Consider the following 22,207-nt stretch of genomic DNA (forward strand, 5'->3'; position numbering starts at 1 on the left):
AAATCAATGTACACTGTGTGAAATGCCTGCGAGAACAGATGTGTTTTTAGCAGGGATTTGAAGTGAGGAAGGGAGGTGGCCTGCCTGATGTTGGGGGGCAGGTTGTTCCAGAGTTTGGGGCCCATGACTGAAAAAGCCCGATCTCCTCTGAGCTTCAGTCTTGTTTTACGAACAGCCAAAAGCAGCTGATCGGATGATCTCAGGGCCCGAGAGGGAACGTAAGGTTCCAGTAGCTCAGAGAGGTAAAGGGGTGCGAGGCCATTTAAGAATTTGAAGGTCAACAGAAGAATTTTAAAGACTATCCTAGTACGAACAGGGAGCCAGTGAAGGGAGGACAGAATAAAGGACAGTAATATGTTCAGACCTACGAGTTCCAGTTAAAAGCCGAGCAGCAGCATTCTGGACAAGCTGAAGATGTGAGATGGAGGCCTGGCTGATCCCAGCATACAGTGCATTGCAATAGTCCAATCGGGTCGTGACAAAGGCATGGACTAGTTTCTCAAGTTTGGGTCTGGAAAATATTGGCTTGAGCTTAGCTACCTGTCTGAGTTGGAAGAAGCTTTTCTGCAGAACAGAGTTGATTTGTTTTTGATTTGTTTGAACTTGTTTGAAGAATGATGCAGGAATGGGGTCAGTAGGGGAACCGGAGGGTTTCATCTGATCAACGACTTTGTTTAGAAATGGGAGTGAAATGGGTTCAAACTGTTTGAAGACAGCTGAGCAAGGGACAAAGACAGAGGGGTCAGTTGTGGACTGGGGGATGGATGACCTAATCAACTCTACCTTATCAGCAAAGTATCTGGTAAAGTCGTTGCAGATGTCAACAGAGGCCTCCATGCTGGCAGACCGAGGCACGTTTAAAATGGAATTTACGGTATTAAAAAGAACACGGGGACTATGACTGTTTGAAGCAATGATTTGGGAGAAGTATTTGTTCTTTTCAGATTTAACGATGCTCTGATAATCTTTCAGACACGTTTTTAACATAATAAAATAAACCTGTAATTTGTCCTTTTACCACTTACGCTCAGCTCTCCTGCATAGACGTTTGGCTGCACGAGTGGTCGCGTTCAACCAGGGGTGTGGTGCCCGCTTTGGTCACCTGATTTTTAGCGGGGCCACGAGGTCTAAAATCTTAGAGCAGGTCGCATCATGCCTACTGAGCAGCTCCTGCATACTAATACAGGCAGAGGTTTCAGGGACTGAGGCAGCATCAGTAATGAATGCAGAGGAAAAAAGAGCAGCGGTTGAAGAGTTAAATATCCGACAACTCTTGGCTGGAGCAGGGGATTTAAACTCATGAATAACAGAGGTTTCTAATGAAATGGGTTTGTGATCTGAAACAATAGCATCCCCAATTTCCAGATTAACCACAGATAAACTGTGAGCCAGAACTAAATCAAGTGTATGGCCCTGTTGATGAGTTGGACCAACAACATTTTGCACAAGGTTGAAAGATTGGATCAGATTTAGAAACTCCTGAACCAAAGGCTTTTCAGGACAGCAAACATGTACATTTAAGTCTCCCAGAATCAAGACCCTGTTGTAATTGAGCAGTATTCCAGACAGAAAGTCAGAAAATTCACTTATGAAGTTTTTGTTGTACTAGGGTGGCCTGTAAATCACGCTGCACAGTGTCGGGTTGGAGCGGCCCAACTCAGAATACAGCAGTTCAAAACTCTGAACAGCTACAGCCTGTAGCTGTCTGCAGTTCCAGAGCTTTTTAAAAACTGTTAATAATCACCACCCCTACCAGAAGTTCTAGGGGCATTAAAAAAGGCACAATCCACCGGCAAAAGTTCAGAAAAAAACACTTAACTCGCCAGGGACGAGCCAGGTATCTGTAACAAACATGAAGTCCAGTTCATTGGAGCAGAAAAAATTGTTGAAGATGAATGTTTTATTTGCCAGCGACCTCACATTCAGCAGAGCAATCTTAGTAGGACCAGTAGCTGAAGGAAAAGCTGAGCACGGAGCACAGATCAGCTGTTTTAGATTTTTGGAGTTTCAACCGAGCCTCCTAGGACCAGAGACGCCACAGCTGTGCGCGCCCGCGGCGTGGGCCAGGCTTAACTACAGGGATCAGGCAGGACCCAGCAGGATCAGCGAAGCACCCGGACAGGTGAATATCCAGCAGATGGTCGGCAGGAGATGATGCAGCAGACAGCCCGAAGTTGGTTAAGTTCCACTAGAGCTGGCCAAAACCGCCGTGGCTGCGCGCACGCAGCCCACTGCTCGTACCAGGCCCGGCTACCTGTAGCAGGCTGGAGTTGAGCGGATCAGCAAAGCATCCGGATGGACAGTTTAACATCTGATGGTCAGCAGCAGATGACGAAGCAGCAGGGAGCTTGATGCTGGCTTTAATCCTCACGAGACGGACGACACATTTTCCACGGTGACTGGAGTGATATTTCCGGGTGCACAGAAATGCCGCGCGCTGCAGGTAAACAGGGACATCAACAAGCAGAGGGGGTGGGGGTCCAGAGCCTCGATCAAAGTGGCTTTCACAGTCTTTGTGAGATTATGTAGGTTGGTGCTTATAATGTGTCATGTACTCAGTGGAAAGAGATGACAACTAATGTGTGCCTGATTGATTGGACAGGGACTTCAGAGAGCAAGTTGTGTGAATGGATAAAAATTGAAAACAGGAAGTGCCATGGGGTAAAGAAACAGAGTCTATAAGTGTGGGAACAGACCTGATACAGGCCAGAATTGTACGGGGGCCCCTTAATGTCAGGTAATATATATATATATTTTTTTTTTTTGTTTGTTTGTTTTGTTCACGCATTTTGAAGACTGTAAAAATAAAGATGTTGTTTAATTCTGACATAAGCGTGTGTTCCTTCCGAGCAAACAGTCCAGGTGGGGGAGAGGAGGAAGGATCATTGTTTCCCTTAACAGGTGACGCATAACAAACGCGACACGTTGATGCAGTGATGCATAATAGATGCGACTTACACGACCAAGCAACATATTTGTGTTTTTGTCCACATTATTAGACCTTTTTGTACTGCTGCGACTTACATGGTGATGCGATGTGTACAGCGGCAAGTACGGTACACTAAATTCTATCTAATTCGATAATTATTTTATTAATAAAAAATCTGACTTATAGTGAAAAACTGAGTCCTGAAAGGAGTGGTTTTAACAAATCCTCCATACCTGTACACTTCCTCTCAGGTAAACATGCATAAAAAGAAATGAGATTATCACACCTGCTCTTTAAAGTTCATCATAAGAGCTCTTGAGAGACTGAAGTGAGGTGGATGACGGCGACAGGCTGGGAGGGGTGAGTCTGACAGCGTGTCATCGTGGCTCTGACACGTATTGCCAGTGACAGAGGTTAGAGGGTCAGACAGGATGGCCTGTTGTCATGAAGGGAAAGCAGACTACATTGTTCTGCCCTCCCTAACTGAGTGGCTGTGGCCTAATCGGGCTTTGTGGTTGTTGTTAGACAAAAACGACACAAGCTCATTCTGTGTTTCCCCCCCTTTATCTACCATTGTCTCTTTGTCTGTTTCCATTTCTGTCTCACATCTCCTTTGTATCTCTTTCTGCAAGCAGTTTTTCTGTTTTCGAACATCCCTCTAAGTCTTTGCCTCCAGCGCAGGCATCACTTACCCTTGCGTTCTGTATGTGCATGCATTTGTCTATGAGAGAGTGCATTTCTGCCTCAGGCCATCCCATGGGAGGCTTCACAGGCTTTAGAGGCCAAATGAGGTGTAAGTCTATTAAAAAGGCAGAGCCAGTGTGCAGATTCCCTGCATGGCATGTCATTGAAGTGAGGATAATTTGCACTTGATCAACAGTAAATGTGCTGTAAAAACAGTTTGACAGGTCAGCATCAATACACTGTCTCTCTGTTTCTCTCACCTTTGCAGACATGTTTTTTTGTCTGAGCAACAGCAGCTATAAAAACACCCTACTATGATGAGTTTGTGAGGGAAACTCACTTCAAACACGTTAAAAGTTTCCACATATTTTTTATAATGTCAGGTGCATCTCATGCAGTTCATCTGTACTGAGGATCATGTTGATAACAAAAGACATTAGTTTGTTTAGGTGGGTATTGCAAAATGTTGTGAAAGGACTCAGAGAATATATATTCCTGTTTATTCATATGAAGATGACAAATGTAGCAAGCTGGAGGAAAAAGAATGGCTTGGAGGGCCCACTATCAATTTCCGGAGAGCCTGTGGGTCACTGTATTTTTATCTGAATCGGACAGAAACCTATTTTCCAACTTGCACCAACAAATTAGACATGGTTATTTCTACCAAACACAATGTGCATTTTATATTGTTTCAACAACATTGTTTTATGTCTTAAAGCGTATGTAACAGCGCATGAAAAAAGATAAAGCTCTCGAAGAAGCAACAACAGAGGATGCACTAGTTCAACTGCTGTGCAAAGGTTTGTACTGGGAGCTCAGTGACATGAGATCAGTGTAACCAGAGTCTGTCAGGGCTAATTACAGGTGATTCTGACTTCAGCTTGCACTGCTAAAAAATTTAATTTGCTATTGATTCAATCCTTAAATGGTCTAAGTCCACTGCTGTCATTATAACGTGGAAGCAGAACTGCCAATACAAAAAAACACCTCTGACTCGTCACAGAGTGACTCCAAAAAGCTGTATGGAAGCTTTTGTGTACTCAGCACCAGATTAATTTGTAGGCATCTTAGTTTACTAATTTATTTAGATTTATACTTCAAATAATGCTGATCAGACCAGAAGAAATCAAAGAAGAAAATAAACCACTACAAAAATTAAGCACATTATTTTGTTCATGGAATAGAATTTTTCCATTTTTTTGTGTTTTTACCAAGAAGTCCAGCAAAATAACCTTTATCTGGAGACTGGTTAACAACCTTTATGGAGGCATGTCCACTTCATCGTGTAAGATGATCATTAATATTTTCTAGCACCAAACAACCTTTTTTTGTTTGTTTGTTTGTTTGTTTGTTTGTTTGGTTTGTTTTTCATAGATTGAGGAGATACGACTATCAAACTCAGTATGGAGATCCAGCAGTTTTACAGCTTCATTGACTCATTTTTAGGTTTGGTTGTGTCTGGTTTAAATTAACGTTTTACTTTTCTAAATTAAATATACAAAAACATGTAGGTCTTGTATACTGAACTTAAACTATTTTTTGGTTGTGGAAAACAAAAGAGCTGGTGATAAGCACTGAATAATCTATTTGTCAAACAAACTAAGCATGAACATGTTTTAAAAAAAGTGATGTCCACTGCTCATATGATTCTTTTATGTTGATAACATTTTTTATTTTTTTTAATAGAAAAATCTGACAGGTAACACGGTGGTGCAGTTGGTAGAGCTGCTGCCTCTCAGCGAGCAGGTCCCCAGTTCAAATCTCATCTGGGGGTCTTTATGGGTGGAGTTTGCATGTTCTCTCTGTGCATGGTTTTTTTCTGGGTACTGTGGTTTTCTTTTAAAGATCAAAAACATGCATGTTAGGCTGACTGGTAACTCTAAATTGTCCCTAGGTGAGAGTGAGAGAGTGAATGGATGTTTGTCTCTATGTGTCCCTGTGATGGACTGGAGACCTGTCCAGGGTGTCCCCTGCCTCTCGCACAGTGATGGCTAGACATGGACACCGGTGACCCCCACAACTCAAAAAGGAAGACGAGGGTAAAGATAATGGATGGATGGATGGATGGACGGACGGATGGACGGACGGACGGATGGATGGATGGATGAAAAATTTGACAACTTCGGGTTTAAGTGCACCTTCATTAATGATAATAAAACTTATATATTAAAGGCCTAGCGTTTCTTGAAGGAATGCACATCACCTGCTTGTCTTTCATACCAGAGTTTTAAACTTTAGTTGTTAGGTCAAACCTTAAAAAAAACATTATACAAGACCTCATGCAAGCTTGTACAGGCTCCCACAGACTCGGGCTGACCTCAGACTGTGAGGAAAATGTGCGCCCTGCAGCCCACACATCAGACCGGCTCACGGAAAAATCTCCATACCTTCCCACAGCTACAATGGGCATGATTTTAATTCACTCGTGACAAATTCCTTCATTTTTCACAATTTCAGTCACGGTGTCACCAGAGGAGGAGGAAGAGATTGTATGCCTCTTGGGAAAAAAACAAAACAAAAGAAAAGGCCATTAAACCAGACCAGGAATCAAGAAGGGAAATTTAATACATTGGCGTCACATACAAAACAGTCTGTCGCTGGGCAGTTTATTGTGCAACACCGAGTACGCGTACATGGTCGTAACAATTGAGCTTTGCACGGACATGCCCTGCGGGTGTCGCTTCGAGTCTAATCCAGTACGCGCGGACCTCCGCGGACTGAAGTACGCCTGAGCATGTATGAGCCTTAAGGCTTTGCATGAGGTATGTTAGCACGGAGTTGACATTATTGATTTTTTTTATATATTAAAAGAACATACAAATACGCTCCTCGAATACACTCTTCGTGTTATTGGCGGGCTGAATATAAAATAGCGGATGGAGTTGTTTGGGAAGTTTCCCAGTGACTCTGGCTCCTCTCCCTGACCAATCAGTGATCGACAGTGTTCTGACATCACGATATAGTCCCGACTCAAAACTCGTCTCTATCGACCCGACCAGAGAAGCAGGGACGAAAAACGCTTCTGAATCAACCTAGAATCAGCTAAAAAGTATTGGCGGAAAAGGGATCTTTCCGTGGCAAGCTGAGCAGAGGTGGGGCTGAGTAGGAGCAGTGCAAAAGTGGCATTAAAGTATGTGTTGCACGTGAGTTTCAACTACTGCTCCACCAAGCTTTAGTCAATATATCCAAAAAACTGACTGAGTTAAAGCAGTTTTTGTATTTTGACATGTACAGGGGTGGACATGTAGAATGTTTTTTGTGTATATTTGTTTGTTTGCTAACAAACAAACATGGTTTACTGAAACATTTAATGACAAAAACTCATGTGACCTGTTAGGCCTCAGAGTATGTGTTAAGAATGACCCTCAGTTACTACCATGCTAGATTTTATCTCAGTGTATGTAAAATTTGCTCATATGAATTTTTTTTTTCATTACATGAGGACTTTACTCAGGCCCTGATAACTCATGAACGATTTCTGGAAACATTTTTTATCTTAATGGGGGGGGAAACACATTTGCACATTGAACCTTTACTTCAAACAGTGAAATCTGAAGGGTTATAAGAATGTGTTCTTGGACTTTTATGTAGTTTGTTTACAAAATCATTTAGATTAAATTCAAAAGAAAAAAGTGCATTTCCAAAGCCAGCTTTTAGATATGTCTAAATAAATTGCTGCAAACGCCTGCAATCAAACTCAATTTGTTTCCTGTGGTCTCCCAGTTTTGTAACTGCGGGATCAGTTGCCCATCTTTGACCTCTTTTCTCTGGCAGACATTTGTCACTCCATGGAAGTCTGTGTGGAGTAATAGATTATTGACCATCTAAGCAATTCCATCCCTCGGTGCAGCTCAGATCAGTAGTGCCGCTACCTTTATCACCACATAGATGTAATAAGAAAATACAGAAAGAAGCACACATTATGATGAGATCAAAAGCTACAACATTTAACAGAAGCAGTGGCAGGCCTAAAAATACTGTTTAAAGTAAATGGAAAATCTCTTATCAAAGTAATATCCAGCAAAGAACTGACACATGACTTGTGAGGTGCATCATCCTTTTATTTATCATCTACTGCATGGCAAATTTTTATTCAATATCTTATGGAAAATCAACATTTTGGACCTGAAATACTATTTTGTGGCTGTCAAATCATGCTATTGTTTGCATTTTTTAAAGATTCTGCTAATAAAATGGGAATACATTATGTCGTTCTGACAAACATTCAGCAACAAAGTTCCATCCATCCATCCATCCATTTTCTTTACCCACTTGTTCCATTTTGGGTCACAGGGGTCGCTGGTGCCCATGTCCAGCAATCACTGTGCGAGGGGCGGGGTACACCCTGGACGGGTCGCAAGTCCATCACAGGGCCACACAGAGACAAACGAGACAAACAAACATTCACTCTCTCACTCACACCTAGGGACAATTTAGAGCTACCAATCAGCCTAACATGCATGTTTTTGGTCTGTGGGAGGAAACCGGAGTACCCGGAGAAAACCCACGCATGCACGGAGAGAACATGCAAACTCCACCCAGAAAGGCACCTGGACCGGGGTTTGAACCAGGGACCTGCTCGCTGAGAGGCAGCAGCTCTACCAGTTGCGCCACCGTGCTGCCGCAACAAAGTTCCAAAAGATGATATTTAAATATGATCCTTTGCTAAGTTGTTCCATGAAAACAACAACATTGGTTCAACTCTTAAGTTTAGGAGCATTTTTATGTCTGAGTGCTATTTCAAAACCAGAAGTTAAATGGTTCTGAAAAGTAAAATAAAAAATACATTCCTCTGAAAAAAGTTGAGGTAACAAAGCAGTCCAAGTCCAAACACAAACTTTGTAAAACCTTTAGAAAGCCTGAAAAAACTACTTATGAAGACTAGTATGAAAGATTTCAACAAAGTATGCTTAATTGAAAACAAAACGTAAAAAGACGATTCAAGAATGTTTCTCTGTACCATGTGTTATGTGCAAAGGAATAAAGAAAAAACTCAAACTCTGTGCTTAAAATTTGACATTACCAGGCTTTTCTAATTATAGCTGATAGTTGCAAATCTTTGTGTCACAGAAAACAAACAACAAAATAAATAAATAAATATACAGTAGTCCATTTTTTATTGTGGGGGTTCGGTTCCCAGCTGTACAAGTAGTAGTAGTAGTAGTAGATTACTTTAGTATTTATATACAGGTGGTGTTTTAAACCCTTCCCACACTCTTGCAATGTTCCTAACAATTTTCTAAACTCTTAAACGATTTAACAAATGTTCATTTTAAATGGGTACTCACCAAAGAAGATGAAGATGAAGAAGAGATCGAGATGAAAAATTAGCTGTCCAGTGATGACGATGATTTTTTATTTTTTTTGTCTACAGATTTGTGTGGATGTTGTCTGCTTTTCGATGAGCAAAGGTAACCACTGGAGGTAGCGATAAGCACCTTTGCTTGCAGCCTCTCCTCCAAGGGGTCCGGAAGCTTACTTCAGCGCCGTGGTTTTACCTGTAGCTGTCTAAAGTAGCCTCATTAAGGCTGCGGCGAGGTGATTCATCCAGAATATTAACGACCTTAAATCCGTGAGTCACACCCTAATCTCACTCTGTTACCTAGAACCTCCAAGCAGCAGGGAATGGATCTTCTGGTCCAGAGAAACTCGCGTTGTGGCCGCTCACCTCTCACATTAGCGTTGCAATTGTTAACTGTTCTGGTAATCTTTAGGGCCCTGGAAACGGGCTCAAGGGTGTTGTTTATCAACTAGGAAACCTTTACAAAAACCTCCTGTTATTGGTGTTGTTAAGTGAACCAAGCATTTCCATGTTTTGCTCATTAAGGGTGAAATAATAGTCCAGATTTGTACGTTTTGCTTTGCTTTTAATCAATAGTTTGCGCAGGGGTACAGCAACAGGCACAATTTTATAATGATTAAATTTTTCATGAGTACATAGGATACACTTTCTTCCCTAAACAAGGCGATGACTACTATCTGTGGAAATTCTAAACCTCAAGAGCCCTTGAGGGTCTACAGATACTGCCTTTACATAAATCTTTCACAACTCAAGCCAAAAGATGTTCTCCCTCAACTCCCTCATGAACCAGAAGCACCTTCGAGCAAATCTCACCAGTAACCAATTTAGTACTCCCAAATTTATTCTGTATGCTGTTCTTCCAATTTGATGAAACAATTTAATTAGAGCAGAGTAAGATTGAGGTCGTCCGCTTACCATGATTTTGGAGTGACCCTTAGTGGGACACTTGTGGGGGTAAGGGCAAATTTCCTGTTCTCTAGGAGAGAGATACAGGCCAACCTCGAAGGCAAGTACAGCTATTCCAAATTAGAGGATCAGAGTTTTTGGACGGGCCCAGGTCAAGCGATTAATAGTAGTGGGAAACTCATCCAGTTTGAGTGTTGACGAAAGAAAGCTTAAATCCATTCCCATGTCAGTGAAGAAAAGAATTAACTCCCATCATCGTCTCAAAACTGGTAAAATCCAACTCCTTTTAGGCTCCCTCTGATCCGATGAGCTTGTCCATCGCCTGTAATCTCCTCTGCTCAGCTCTTCAGTTCAGCTTAGACTCTGCATTGACCAAGTTCAATCCGGTCAGTCTGTATTTAAAGACTTCTTTTTCTCTCCTCATCTTAAGGAGGGGTTTTGGAAAATTACATCATTTCTTTTCCAGTAACTTCTCTGCTGTTTTGCACCTCAACCGGTTTCCAGAACTTGTTTTGCTCAAAGATGCGTCATCATGAGATGAGCTGTTTTTTGAACTCTATGACTTCTTGTTCTCCTCTATTGCTCGAGGCAAGCCCAGACTTGTCCTTTGGTGGGCATGTTCAGACATGTTTCTCTGTTACATGAGGCCTCTTTACTTTACCATTTCATAAGTAAAAGTAATCCACACAATCATACAAAAGATTATACAATTTCTTAAAGATTAATACTTCCATTAACTGATTATTTGTTGATTATTAGTAAAACAGTAAAACAGCTTTGGTCACATATTATCAAAACAGTAAAACACTTTTGGTTACACATTATCATTTTTAGCTGGATTTAAAGCAGGAGTTCAGTCCTTCTGTACTCAGCTGCTGAGGAGAACTTCGATCAGGCTTCATTTTTTTATTAAAGCTGGTCGTCTGTTCATGCATAATCACTAAAGACACCTGGTTTATTGACAATGTGTCGAAGCTTGACAGCACTCAGACTGAATTATGTGGAGCTGCGTCAGAGCTGGAGCAGGCTGTTATCAGGATTGTGAACTTTCTGGCACCCATGAATGGTTGGGAATAATCTTGGAGAAAGCTGTGAGCTCGACTTTCAGCATAAGGAATCAATTCGGCTGTTGGGAGTTACCATCAGAGAAATGTACCAGCGAGACTTTAAAAGGCAGAAACAGCAATTTACGAGTTCTGCCTGATCCAAACTGTGGCCTTGATGGCAGACTTAACTCAAACCCTCCTGGCATGTTTAGGAAAAACAAAGATGCTTAGTCTGTCACCTCACCCCTCCCTTAACCAAGGCCGTGGACATGTGATGGAACCTCACCTGAGCTGATGATAACTAACACCTCTTGTCTGGACAATGGCTGGTGGGGGGGGGGGGGGGGGGGGAGAGTACTATGGACTATGCTACGACCTTCCCTTAAAATTTAATGTCTTCACCGGCCTATATGTACATGTATCACGTCTACTTATGTGCTATGCTGTGGTAGTTTTTTTTTAATGCCTCAAATCATGCCCTGTCTAGGACACGGCGTGAGAGATCTTTTTTTATACCGTCTCTCCTCATGTTTTCTTCCCTTTTCTCATCTAAGCAAAATATTATTCTGAATAAGAATAAGAGGGCCGCGCTTTTTATAGTTGCAGCTTTGTGCACTCCGCCCATCTTTCGGACGACTGTACGTACATGTTCTCGTTGTATCTCAGTGCAATGATAATAAAGTTTATTCTGATTCTGATTCTTCTGATTTTGATTCTGAAGGTCTGTCTTGTAAAAGAGTCCCTGAGGCTCAGTGGGAACTAACCCTTATAAATAAAGGTTGAACGAATGAAAAAAGATGAGATGAAACCAGGTGATTTGGCTTCGTCCTTCATAACAAAAGTGCGAGATGACATCCTTTTCCAGAATAGGCCCATTTCGATCACGTTAAAAACTTGTTCGGGCCTGTAACCCCCGCCCTCGGCATCAGCTCTTTGAATGTCGTATTAACAAACTCTTCATCTCCTGCTGTGTCAGCGGACGCAGCCTCTCAGTGCAGAGAAACACTTCAAATCCAAATCTTTTTTTTTTTGTTGTTTTAATTTGTCGAACCATCCCTTGCTGGCACTAAATGCAACTGGTTTGGTGGTCGAACCAGGTGGTCAAAGGTCCAGCTTCGGGTCCGTCCCCTCCGCTCCCCGCTCCTCATTTACATTGCCATGTCTGCTTCCTCTGTGCTGCTTGCTACAAGATGACCATGAAGTTGCTTCACCTTTGGTGTTGGTATCCAAAGTGATGTTTTTTTTTCCTGCAATCATTAATCCACACGACCAATGCAGCTTTCATCTTAACAATGGTGCCGTAAAGGTGGCCAACCTCCCCGTAGATACGGCCATCTTTAAGTTTGTCCGTAAGTTCTACTTTCTTTTGAATTGGCAGCATGATGGCTCAGTGGTTAGCACTGTTGCCTCACAGCAAGAAGGTCCTGAATTCAATCCCCGGTTGGACCTGGTGTCTTTCTGTGTGTAGTTTGCATGTTATTCTCGTGCTTGCATGGGTTTTCTCCGAATACTCCGGTTTCCTCCCACACACAAAAAAAAAACATGCCTGTTAGGCTGCCTTCAGGCCGAGACCTCCCTTGCAAAGAGATTTGTGATCTCAATGGGATTTGCCTGGTTAAATAAAGGTTAATAAATAAATTGTCGCCAGAATTTTTTGAACACACAGAATGTTTAGGTATCATAAAACACAAGTCCAGTTGAAAAATAGTGCAGGTAAACAAACTGCCTGCTACTAGTGCAACAGTGACTGTCTGCTACTGTAACAGCCAATCAGCGGCCAGGTTACTAAGCATATCGGTTAAAAAGCATTTTCTGGCGTTTTGGTTCGCCACCAGAAACTTTTGAACGCACAGAACATTTAGAAACAATAACACGATTAATGTCCAGTTGAAAAAGAGCGCAGGTAAACAGACGTCTTGCACTGTAACAGCCAATCAGCGACTGGGAAAACAGAGCTGACAGTCAATGAGGGTCACCAGGTCAACGCTTTGTTTCTTAAAGAGACATGTCCTCACCTGATTTTATTTTGACTCTTACATTTGGAAAGTTGAATTATTATTATTATTTTACTTTTCCATGTGACATGAATTAAATTTTACTTTTGAAAGGCCAGTTCAGCAGTAGAACTGTCATTTCTAACTCGATCCCTAAGTCCGGCCCCACCCGACCAAAATTCTGGGCGGGCCAGGCCATGATAATGTGCTGGATGGGCAGGCTGGGTCAATGTCGGGCTTTTAATTGGGGTCAGGATCAGCCGCGATGCAATTATATAATAACATGGCCTGCCATACAATCACCAGCCGCACGCGACCATTTCACCGTGATCTGACCGGCCTTGAAAGAGGTAAAAAGTTCAGTTAAGCTTCAGGTGGGACTGTACTGCCAGGAAGCGATCCACCACCCAAATAGACGTTCATTCAGCCGCTGCACTCAGCAAACGCGCACAGTCAACGACGCAAACAGGTGAGATCCTAAAGCAGACATGTCAGAGCAGGGTCCGTGTCTGAATAAATCAGAATGCAGGCAGAAGCAGGGTTTAAATGCTCTTTGATGGCCATGAAACGACAAATACCCCCTCAACTCCAAATCTTCTGCCCCTTAATTCAGCTGCATGTCCCCGACCGTTAATAACTAATTAAAAATGTGGGGGGGGGGTCGGGGTTCGGACCTGTCATTACTGCCGCGTCTGCTTTGGGATACACTTGTCGTAGGGATGCGTAGCTGAATAAGGTATGATTCGGCGCTGAGGGTGTTTGTACTTTCATGGCCATAAAAAAGCATTTAAACCTTGTTTCTGCCTTTATGCTTCTGAATTACTGAGACACGTTGACAGCGCTGACATGCGTTTGCTTTGGGATCTCACTTGTTTGGGTCGTCGGTTGCACGCGTCCGCTGAATGCAGCAGCTGAATGAACGTCCATTTGGGCGATGGATCGTTGCCTGGCAGTACAGTCCCACCTGAAGCTTAACTGAACTGTTTACCTCTTTCAAGGCTGGTCAGCTCTCAGTGAAATGGCCACGTGCGGCTGGTGATTGTTTGGCAGGCCATTTTATCATATAATTGGATCGCGGCTGATCCTGACCTAAATAAAAGCCCGGCCCACCCATTAATCACATTATAACGGCTTGGCCTGGCCCTAATCCGGGTCCGTTCGGGCCGTGTTTCGGGTTCGGGTTAGAAATGACAGCTCTATTCAGAACACCATCCATGACATTTAGCACATAAAAGTAGTAATGTTTGATAATTATTTTTTCTACAGGCACATTTGCAAACATTGCTACATTTATTTGAATAAATGTAGCAATCACATAGTCCAATACAATAATCTGTAGGCTAGCACTAGCATGCTAACTCCAGAAACAAAACAAATAAACAAAAAAACTCACCAGTTCCCACTTTTAGAATACACAGTCAGATGAAGGTTTTTTCACAAACAGAGACATCTCGAGAGGCATATCAGTCAGAATTGGCAACATGATAATATAGGAATTAGATAAAGGTAGCGTGGGCAGCACGGTGGCGCAACTGGTAGAGCTGCTGCCTCTCAGCGAACAGGTCCCTGGTTCAAACCCCGGTCCAGGGGCCTTCTGGGTGGAGTTTGCATGTTCTCTCTGTGCATGCGTGGGTTTTCGGGTACTCCGGTTTCCTCCCACAGACCAAAAACATGCATGTTAGGCTGATTGGTAACTCTAAATTGTCCCTAGGTGTGAGTGAGAGAGTGAATGGTTGTTTGTCTCGTTTGTTTCTATGTGGCCCTGTGATGGACTGGAGACCCGTCCAGGGTGTACCCCGCCCCTCGCACAGTGATTGCTGGACATTGGCACCAGCGACCCCCATGACCCAAAATGGAAGAAGCGGGTAAAAGATAATGAATGGATGGATGGATGGATGGATGGATGGATGGATCGATGTTTTACGTCTTCAATGTAAAATGGTAAGTGGTTTCAGTGGGTGGGCGGCGCTTTTTGGTCTGTGGGAGGAAACTGGAGTACACGGAGAAAACCCACACATGCATGGAGAAAACATGCAAACTCCATCCAGAAAGACCCAAGGCTGGGATTCAATCCGGCGACCTCCTCGCTAAGAAGCAATAACTCTACCAACTGAGCCACCCATCACTATAAATATTGGACCATTTTGTGAACTCATACACAGAATTAGAAATGAGCTGATGTCTCACAGAAGGGTATTCTGTATTAAACTTTTTCATTATGTTTAAAGCTTTGGGTAGTAATGTACCCTTATTTTGAATATTTTCAAGGAAAAAACACTATGGTTTATGTTAAGTTTTACAAAGTATGGCCAAAAAGTCACACAAGTAGCAAATTAAAAAGAAACGTGCCACAAATTAGCACATATTTGCAGTGATTTAGAGTCAGTGCAATGTGATTGTTCTGATGTGGCATGTTGGGTTTGCAATATGTCCCAATCAAGCAATTCAAATAATAACTACCCGCTGTTCAGATTCTTGGGTTCAGTCTGTTATGGGATTGGGGGACATTAAAGCTTATTTAGCCACAGGAGGCCTATTAATTTCAGCAGGCCCTGTCCTCTCCAGGGGTGATCGCTACCCGCAGCATGCACGTCCCATTGTTTAGCTCCGTTTACAACAGTGGTCAATGAGTAATGACAGCTCTAACACAGCAAAACACATACTGGCACTCAATGCACATAGATACTAAAAGACGCACATAAGCTGAGCACAAATTTCCCCAAGGCAGGGTTAACAAAAAAAAAAAACTAAATGAAATTTCCGAGATTTCAGTGCATTAGCTGCAGAAAATTATAATTAAAAGTTGCATAATGCCAAGCTTTCCTTTGTGAATCTCAATGCTGTTAAAAATGCTGCCGGTACTGCTGTCATTTTGGCACCCTCCCAACTGTTTTTGACCCGTTAAATTAGCCACATTGTCTGATATGGTGCCATACTAATGTTGAGGTTTTCTCTCCACCAGGTGCACAGACTCTTGGCTCTCTCTCTCTCTCTTTTTTGTACTGCCTGTGCAGAAAAAGCTTTGCCACTGCTACCACACATCATAGAATATTAACCCTTTTCTGTTACAAGGCAAATGCTCCAGATGGCACAGCACAATAACAGCTGTCAATTTCAAGGCAGTGCTTCTTCGGTGGTGTTTCTCCCTCTTGGTCTTTGGGATCTCTGAAGGCTTTTTTAAGATATAATAAGTAAACTGATGTGCTGTTTCAGTTTGTAATGAATCAAATGTTAGAGAGGAGCATGAAGCGTGTTTTCTCTATGGGAAACTAAAGAGGGGTTGTAGAGTCAGTGCAACAGTCAGATGCAACATCCAAAACACCAAATAAACACACACATGATGGACCTGTGGGAGAGTTTTCACATGAAAAAATCCCAGCTGAGAGTCCCCCATTTCTTGAATACAAATGATTGTAGAAGTCATGAGATGAGGTCCCTGGTGCCCCTTTCAGCTGCCACTCTGGTTAAATTAAAACTGAAGCCACCAAATACATTCCCCATTGTGGGCCTAAAATGGAATGGGAAGTTTTATTTGGCACATGTGACGACTGGGGAATTCATCCTTCCACAAAGTCCAATTTGTCCTGTTTACATAATAAAAGCTGGAGACAGGGAAAAAAAGCTCTAGCTCCACCTTTTTTTCTTTTTTCATTCATCCTTGTTTTTTATCTTACATCAAAAGGCAGTGAAATTACAGTGATTTACACAAGGAAATACTGCTTTAAACAATATAAAAATAAATATATTTTTCTTTCTTATTTCTAAAGATATCCTCATAAACACATAATCATTCCTAAAAATGTTTTTATCACCACAGAAATGCAGAAAACAAGTCAAAACACTGTAATACTATGCCAGGCTTGTATACGATGCTGTAACACTGTCATGAAAACATATCAAAAACAGGAAAAAAGGTGTGGAACATGCACATAAAACTTGCATGTTGGGCAGGAACCAAAGAACGCATATTTGCCATATATTATACAGTCTAAAGTTGGAAATGAACAGTTTCTGGATGGTTGGCTGTGGGAACTATTTTCAAAGCATAACAGGCATGACTTTATACATATATATGTTTGCTATATATTTAGTATAACTTATAACTATATTTAGTTACATTTAACATTTATAACTTCTTTATACACAAGGGTTTGATTTCTTGAAACTCTTCCCGTTTCTTACCTTTTAATGTACATTAATTTTTTTTTTTTTTTATCTTGATTATTGTTGTTTGTTGTTATGTCTGCCATGCTTGGCTTGTAGGTGAGACAGAAGGTGGAGCTCTAGATTTGCATTCACAAGGTGGCATTTTGACTGTTCACCCAAAAATGAAAGGGTGGCCTTTTGTTCCCATGTGGACAAAGCTTATTTATTTCAACCTACTCCCTGAATACAAGGCATGATTTCACCTCTGTGTTACAAAGTACTGAACAAATTTCATATCCTTTCCAGTCATTGTGCAAAAGTTACACCCGCCGGCTTCCACCGCTTTGCTCTAGATAGTCTATTTTCTTCTTTACTTTGGTCATCATTAAATTTACGCAGACTCTCTCCCTGGTACATTTTCATCTTTAAATCACTTCTTGGTCTGCTGCGTTCATACATCTCCTCCTACATGTCTCTGTGTGAGTGCAGTTACAGCGTGCGCTCTCAGGACATTATTACATGCCGTGTTCCCTCAGTGAGGACTGAACTAGGCAAAAGGGTCTTCTCTTACTCCACTCCTGCTGGAACACACACAAAAAAAGATCTGAAGCTCTCGACCTTGACCTCTCTAAGTGGTTTCAAACATCTGCTAAGTTCATGGCAAAAACCAATACAGACATGTTCCTGTTTTTAGTTTTCTAATATTCTACATCGCTTTACAATCAAAGCTGATTTTTAATACCGTTTTCTTTATTTTTTTCTTTTACTCTTCTCAATTTACATGCTTTCTTTTATGATTGTCTATTGTTGTCTTTGTTGTCCACTGTTGCCATCACTCTTTGTTAAAAGCAGATCTCTCTTGTAAATGAGTCCCCGAGACTCAGTGAGACTAACCTGTATAAATAAAGGTTGAATGAATGAATAAACTTGCATGTTAAGAATAACCTAATAATCACATGGACTTTAGGAGACTAACAGTAGATCTGTGACCGAGGTCACCTTTTGCTTTCCCACTGTCCTTTGTAACTCAGTTTCTCACCTGGCTTGATCTGAGGGCGACATATAGAAGTCGATTCCTGCAGAAACTCCCCAAAGTTCACTACTAATGGAGAACTCTGCAGTTTAACCTGAATAGACTTCATCAATCGCGAAGTTGAGGTAAATCAATGTCGAATTGACCAAAGTTCTGGCGGTGTTTCAGGGGACGCTGCTTTGTCTATACGAGATGGCCATCCACACCTTACTCTGCTAAACGAACCTGACTTAACGACATCACACTGGAGCGAATAACTACCATGTGCTAGTGAGCCTTGCTTGCATTTTCCTCTCACAGAGCTTTTTATGCCACAGGTATCTCGACCATACGAGGAGGAAAGTACAGTCAGCAGGGGGTTAATTTCTCTAGAAATCTCATCCCACTCATCACTAGAATCTTGTTAATATCTAAACGTTTGTCAGGAGTCACTGTCACCAAGACAGTCGTAAAAAATAAAACACTATATTTTTGACGGAAGACGAATCAGGGATTTAAAAAAAAGAAGAAACTATGAAAAAAGTGAACACTGGCACATACACATGTGACTTTGCTTGAGCACATCATCTATATGTAATTTTCATAATTAGCAGTATACCTTTCCCATCCACAAATGCCTCCTTCATATCCCACCCTGCCATTTCTTCAAAATGGTATCCTCCCCCTTAAAGATTAATTGAAGCTGGGATAAAACAAAATGGTTCCCAGGGGGTGGCCCACTGTTTGTTATTCATGTGGGTCTGAAAACAGCAACAGTAAATCCTCTAAGTTGTTGTTAAGCCAGGGATATTACCATATGTGTGCCATTTCCATAGACTGACAGCTCCCTCTGGATCAACTGGGGACTATTGATCTTGCAGCACTCCATTTCAAGTTAATTGTGCTTGAAATGAGGTCCACACTCCCAGGCATACCTTTGTTTGGAAGGTGGATATTCATTTTTATTTGGCAGGATGTTGATATCAAAGACACAGGAAATATTCCATATTTCGATTATGTTTATCCTACAGAGGCAGTTTCTCTTGCAGTGATTGGTCAAACAGTCAAACTTAGAAAATAGGATGAGAACGTCACCGCTTGGTTTTAGTCACGTTTTATTTTTATTTCATTTGTGTTTGGACAGAGATAATCCTTCTGCTCTACTGGTAAAACAAGCAAAATAATAAAACAAAATAAAAAAAAAAAAGATTTTCCTTCTGAAGTAAAAAAAAAAAAATAGATGACAATATAATATTAGGAAAGTGGGCACAAAGGGAGAAGAAAAATACATTTTGTATTAGAGCAACATTTTATGACTTACAGAACCAAAAGACCTGGTTTAATGCTGCATGTCAATAAAAATAGGTGCCTGATGCAGATAAAATGAATTTCATTTATTCTCTGTTTTAAAGCACTAGTTCAGCCCATTTGAAGTTGTGTTCTGTGAAACGGTCGCAGTCTGGAGGAATAGAAGTTAATTCTGATCAAATTTACAATCAGAGCAGAGACTAAAGGGGATTGCTGCCATCGTTAATTCCAATCTCAAAAGTTCTGTTGTGGTACACGATATCCATGTTTTATATGTAAATCTTTACATTGCTGCTGATCTCATGCTGCTGATTTATTTCATGCTGCTGTGTTCATTCATACTCATCTGCTCACACAGACTCATGTTCATGCTGTTGTTGTTCAGCATATTGTTTTTGCATTATTAAGTGTTTTAGAGCTTATTAGTTTTTTCTTTTACAATTTATACTTTTGTTGGATGTAACTGGGACCCTGTGTACACAATTTCATTCCACCACATGACCCACATGAGATGCGAATGACAATAAAGAAACCTTGACCCTGACCTTGATCTTGCAGGACTGTTTTTCATCACTCAGTTATTTAACTCTGGTAATTTACAAGCACAAATGGCAGCAGCAGCAGCAAGTTGTACCACTTCCAGTAAAGTTTGGAGCACTTTGAGCAAGAAAATCACAATATGTTAAATTGACAGCATATGAAACTACATGTTTGCATGAACCGTTATAAGATTTTTGAGATAGCAGATGTTTTAGGACAGCAACAATCCTTTCACTGCTGCTCAAACAAACAGAATCAGAACAAGATTCTATTTCTCCAAACTAAAGCTGTTCAAAGAGCTATCTACAACCGGTAGGATATTTATTGTTCGCACAGAACCTCACTTCAAAGGACTGAACCGTCCTGAAGCGAAAACCAAAATGATCTTTTCTACCATCTCATTGTTGCACAAACAGACAAAAACATGAGCCATCATTTTACTCATTTATTCATTTTCCGACAAACATTTTCAACCAACCTTGAAAGCTACTTATACAAGGGCTAAGGATTTTTTTCCTCCCTCGCCTGATTTTATTTTGATTCCAAAACACACATAAATTATCTTGCCTCTTGGAGACATGGTGAACTTTGCCTTTGGAAAGCACCTAAAAAAACCCTCCCAGTAGCAGCTTTGTGACTCCTGTATGTGGGCAACTTGTCACAATTATGCCCAAATAGGATTAGCATGTGTGTTTTACAGTTACTTTTGACAGCCTGACAGAAACAGAGTGTGAGAGGCTCCATGTAATGAAGCAAAGCAGAGTCTTATTAAAGATAAAAGAGAAAAATGGTGAGGTCAGTGTCACAAATACAACCATTATTACTGATTAAAACTCTCAGACTGAGCTGTGTTATAACCAGGGCTAAAACTTATACAGAAAAGAAAAAAAAAGATCTAGAGTGGATGTCAAACTGCAAATCTTGGAATATTCCCCCTGCTCTTTCCTGCGAGGCAAATAGCACAACGCTGGGACAGAAAATGGATGCAAACTCCATCTTCCCTTGTAATCATTCCCACATGAGTTTGATGTCCCTGACTGTGGCTGAAGCCATATCTGTTTGCAATATCAGACAACAACAAATAAAAGGTGTGTAATGGAGGACATTAGAGGGGCCACAGCACAGAGACAGGATTTAATTTGCATGGCAGATTAGCCCCCGAGTCCCACTGGTGGGGCCACAGCCTCTGGGGCAAAGTGGCGCTCTTTCTACTTTACTCTATCTCTTTTATTCCTTTATTAATAGGATCTATTCGTTTCGAATCTGTTAGGTTAATTGAACAGGCCTGTATATATAATCCAGCAGGAAACTGCTTAACTGGTAGCTCAGGTTTCATGCTGTTTTGTTTCCTACTGGAAGATGTGGGTGGAAGAAGATGGAAAAAGAGGCAAGGACAAAAGATATGTTGCGCAATCAGGAGAATATAAATCCTGCTTTTCAAAAATAAATAGGGTACAATACAGATGTTTTTTTATTTATTTATTTATTTTTTGTATTCCCACAACAGGAATCTGCTAAACCCATTTTTTTTTTTCTGCAGTTGCATTCACATTTTTTTAATGACTTAGAGGTGTATACAAAATAAATACATGTTACGTCTTCTGGGAGGAAGTAAAGAGAGAAAGACTGAAAGAGAAAGCACGGCTGGAGGCTTTTTGGTCTCTGCCCTCTGTGCACTGGCCTGACTGGGGCCAAGTTACGCCTCAGTGCCCCAGCGAGCGTCAGCTTTACACAGACAGACAAATACACACACACACACTCACAGCTGGGGTTACCAGTTATTAGACAGCAAGAGGAACGAGTCAAGTACACACTTTTACAAAATCATGCATTCATAAATACATTTACACGCCCTAAACTCCTCACTCTACAAGCTGCAGCTGACACGAAGCTCGACAGCTTGAATTAAAGTGATCGCAAACAGAAACAGTTCACGATAGACTTCAAAGATTTTCCGTGCCAGATTTTAGCCAAAGGTATTTACTTGACAAAAAACATTTATTTTTAAAAATATCTTTACTGTGCAGTTTTGAATTATAAGCTTTTGAACCGCCTCGTACAAAATTAGCACGTATAAGTAACTGTTGGACTGTCTTGACTTTGAACTCTGCCAAAGGTCTGCCAAATGCATCATTTTTGTCAATAAAGGTGCATTATGAACCTTGGGATGTCATCCTTGAATTACATCTGTGCAACCCCGCCAGAGCCCCACCCCACTCCTTGTCTTATTAGCATAGAAGGAAACAGCAGCAGCAACAATGTTTTGCTAACAGTTCATGCATTACTACTCAGGGGAGGGTTAGCATCATGCATCCTTGCATCTCAAACACACACACACAG

Source organism: Nematolebias whitei, chromosome 1 (assembly GCF_014905685.2).
Source record: "Nematolebias whitei isolate Nwh7 chromosome 1, NemWhi1, whole genome shotgun sequence".
Lineage (NCBI taxonomy): Eukaryota > Metazoa > Chordata > Actinopteri > Cyprinodontiformes > Rivulidae > Nematolebias > Nematolebias whitei.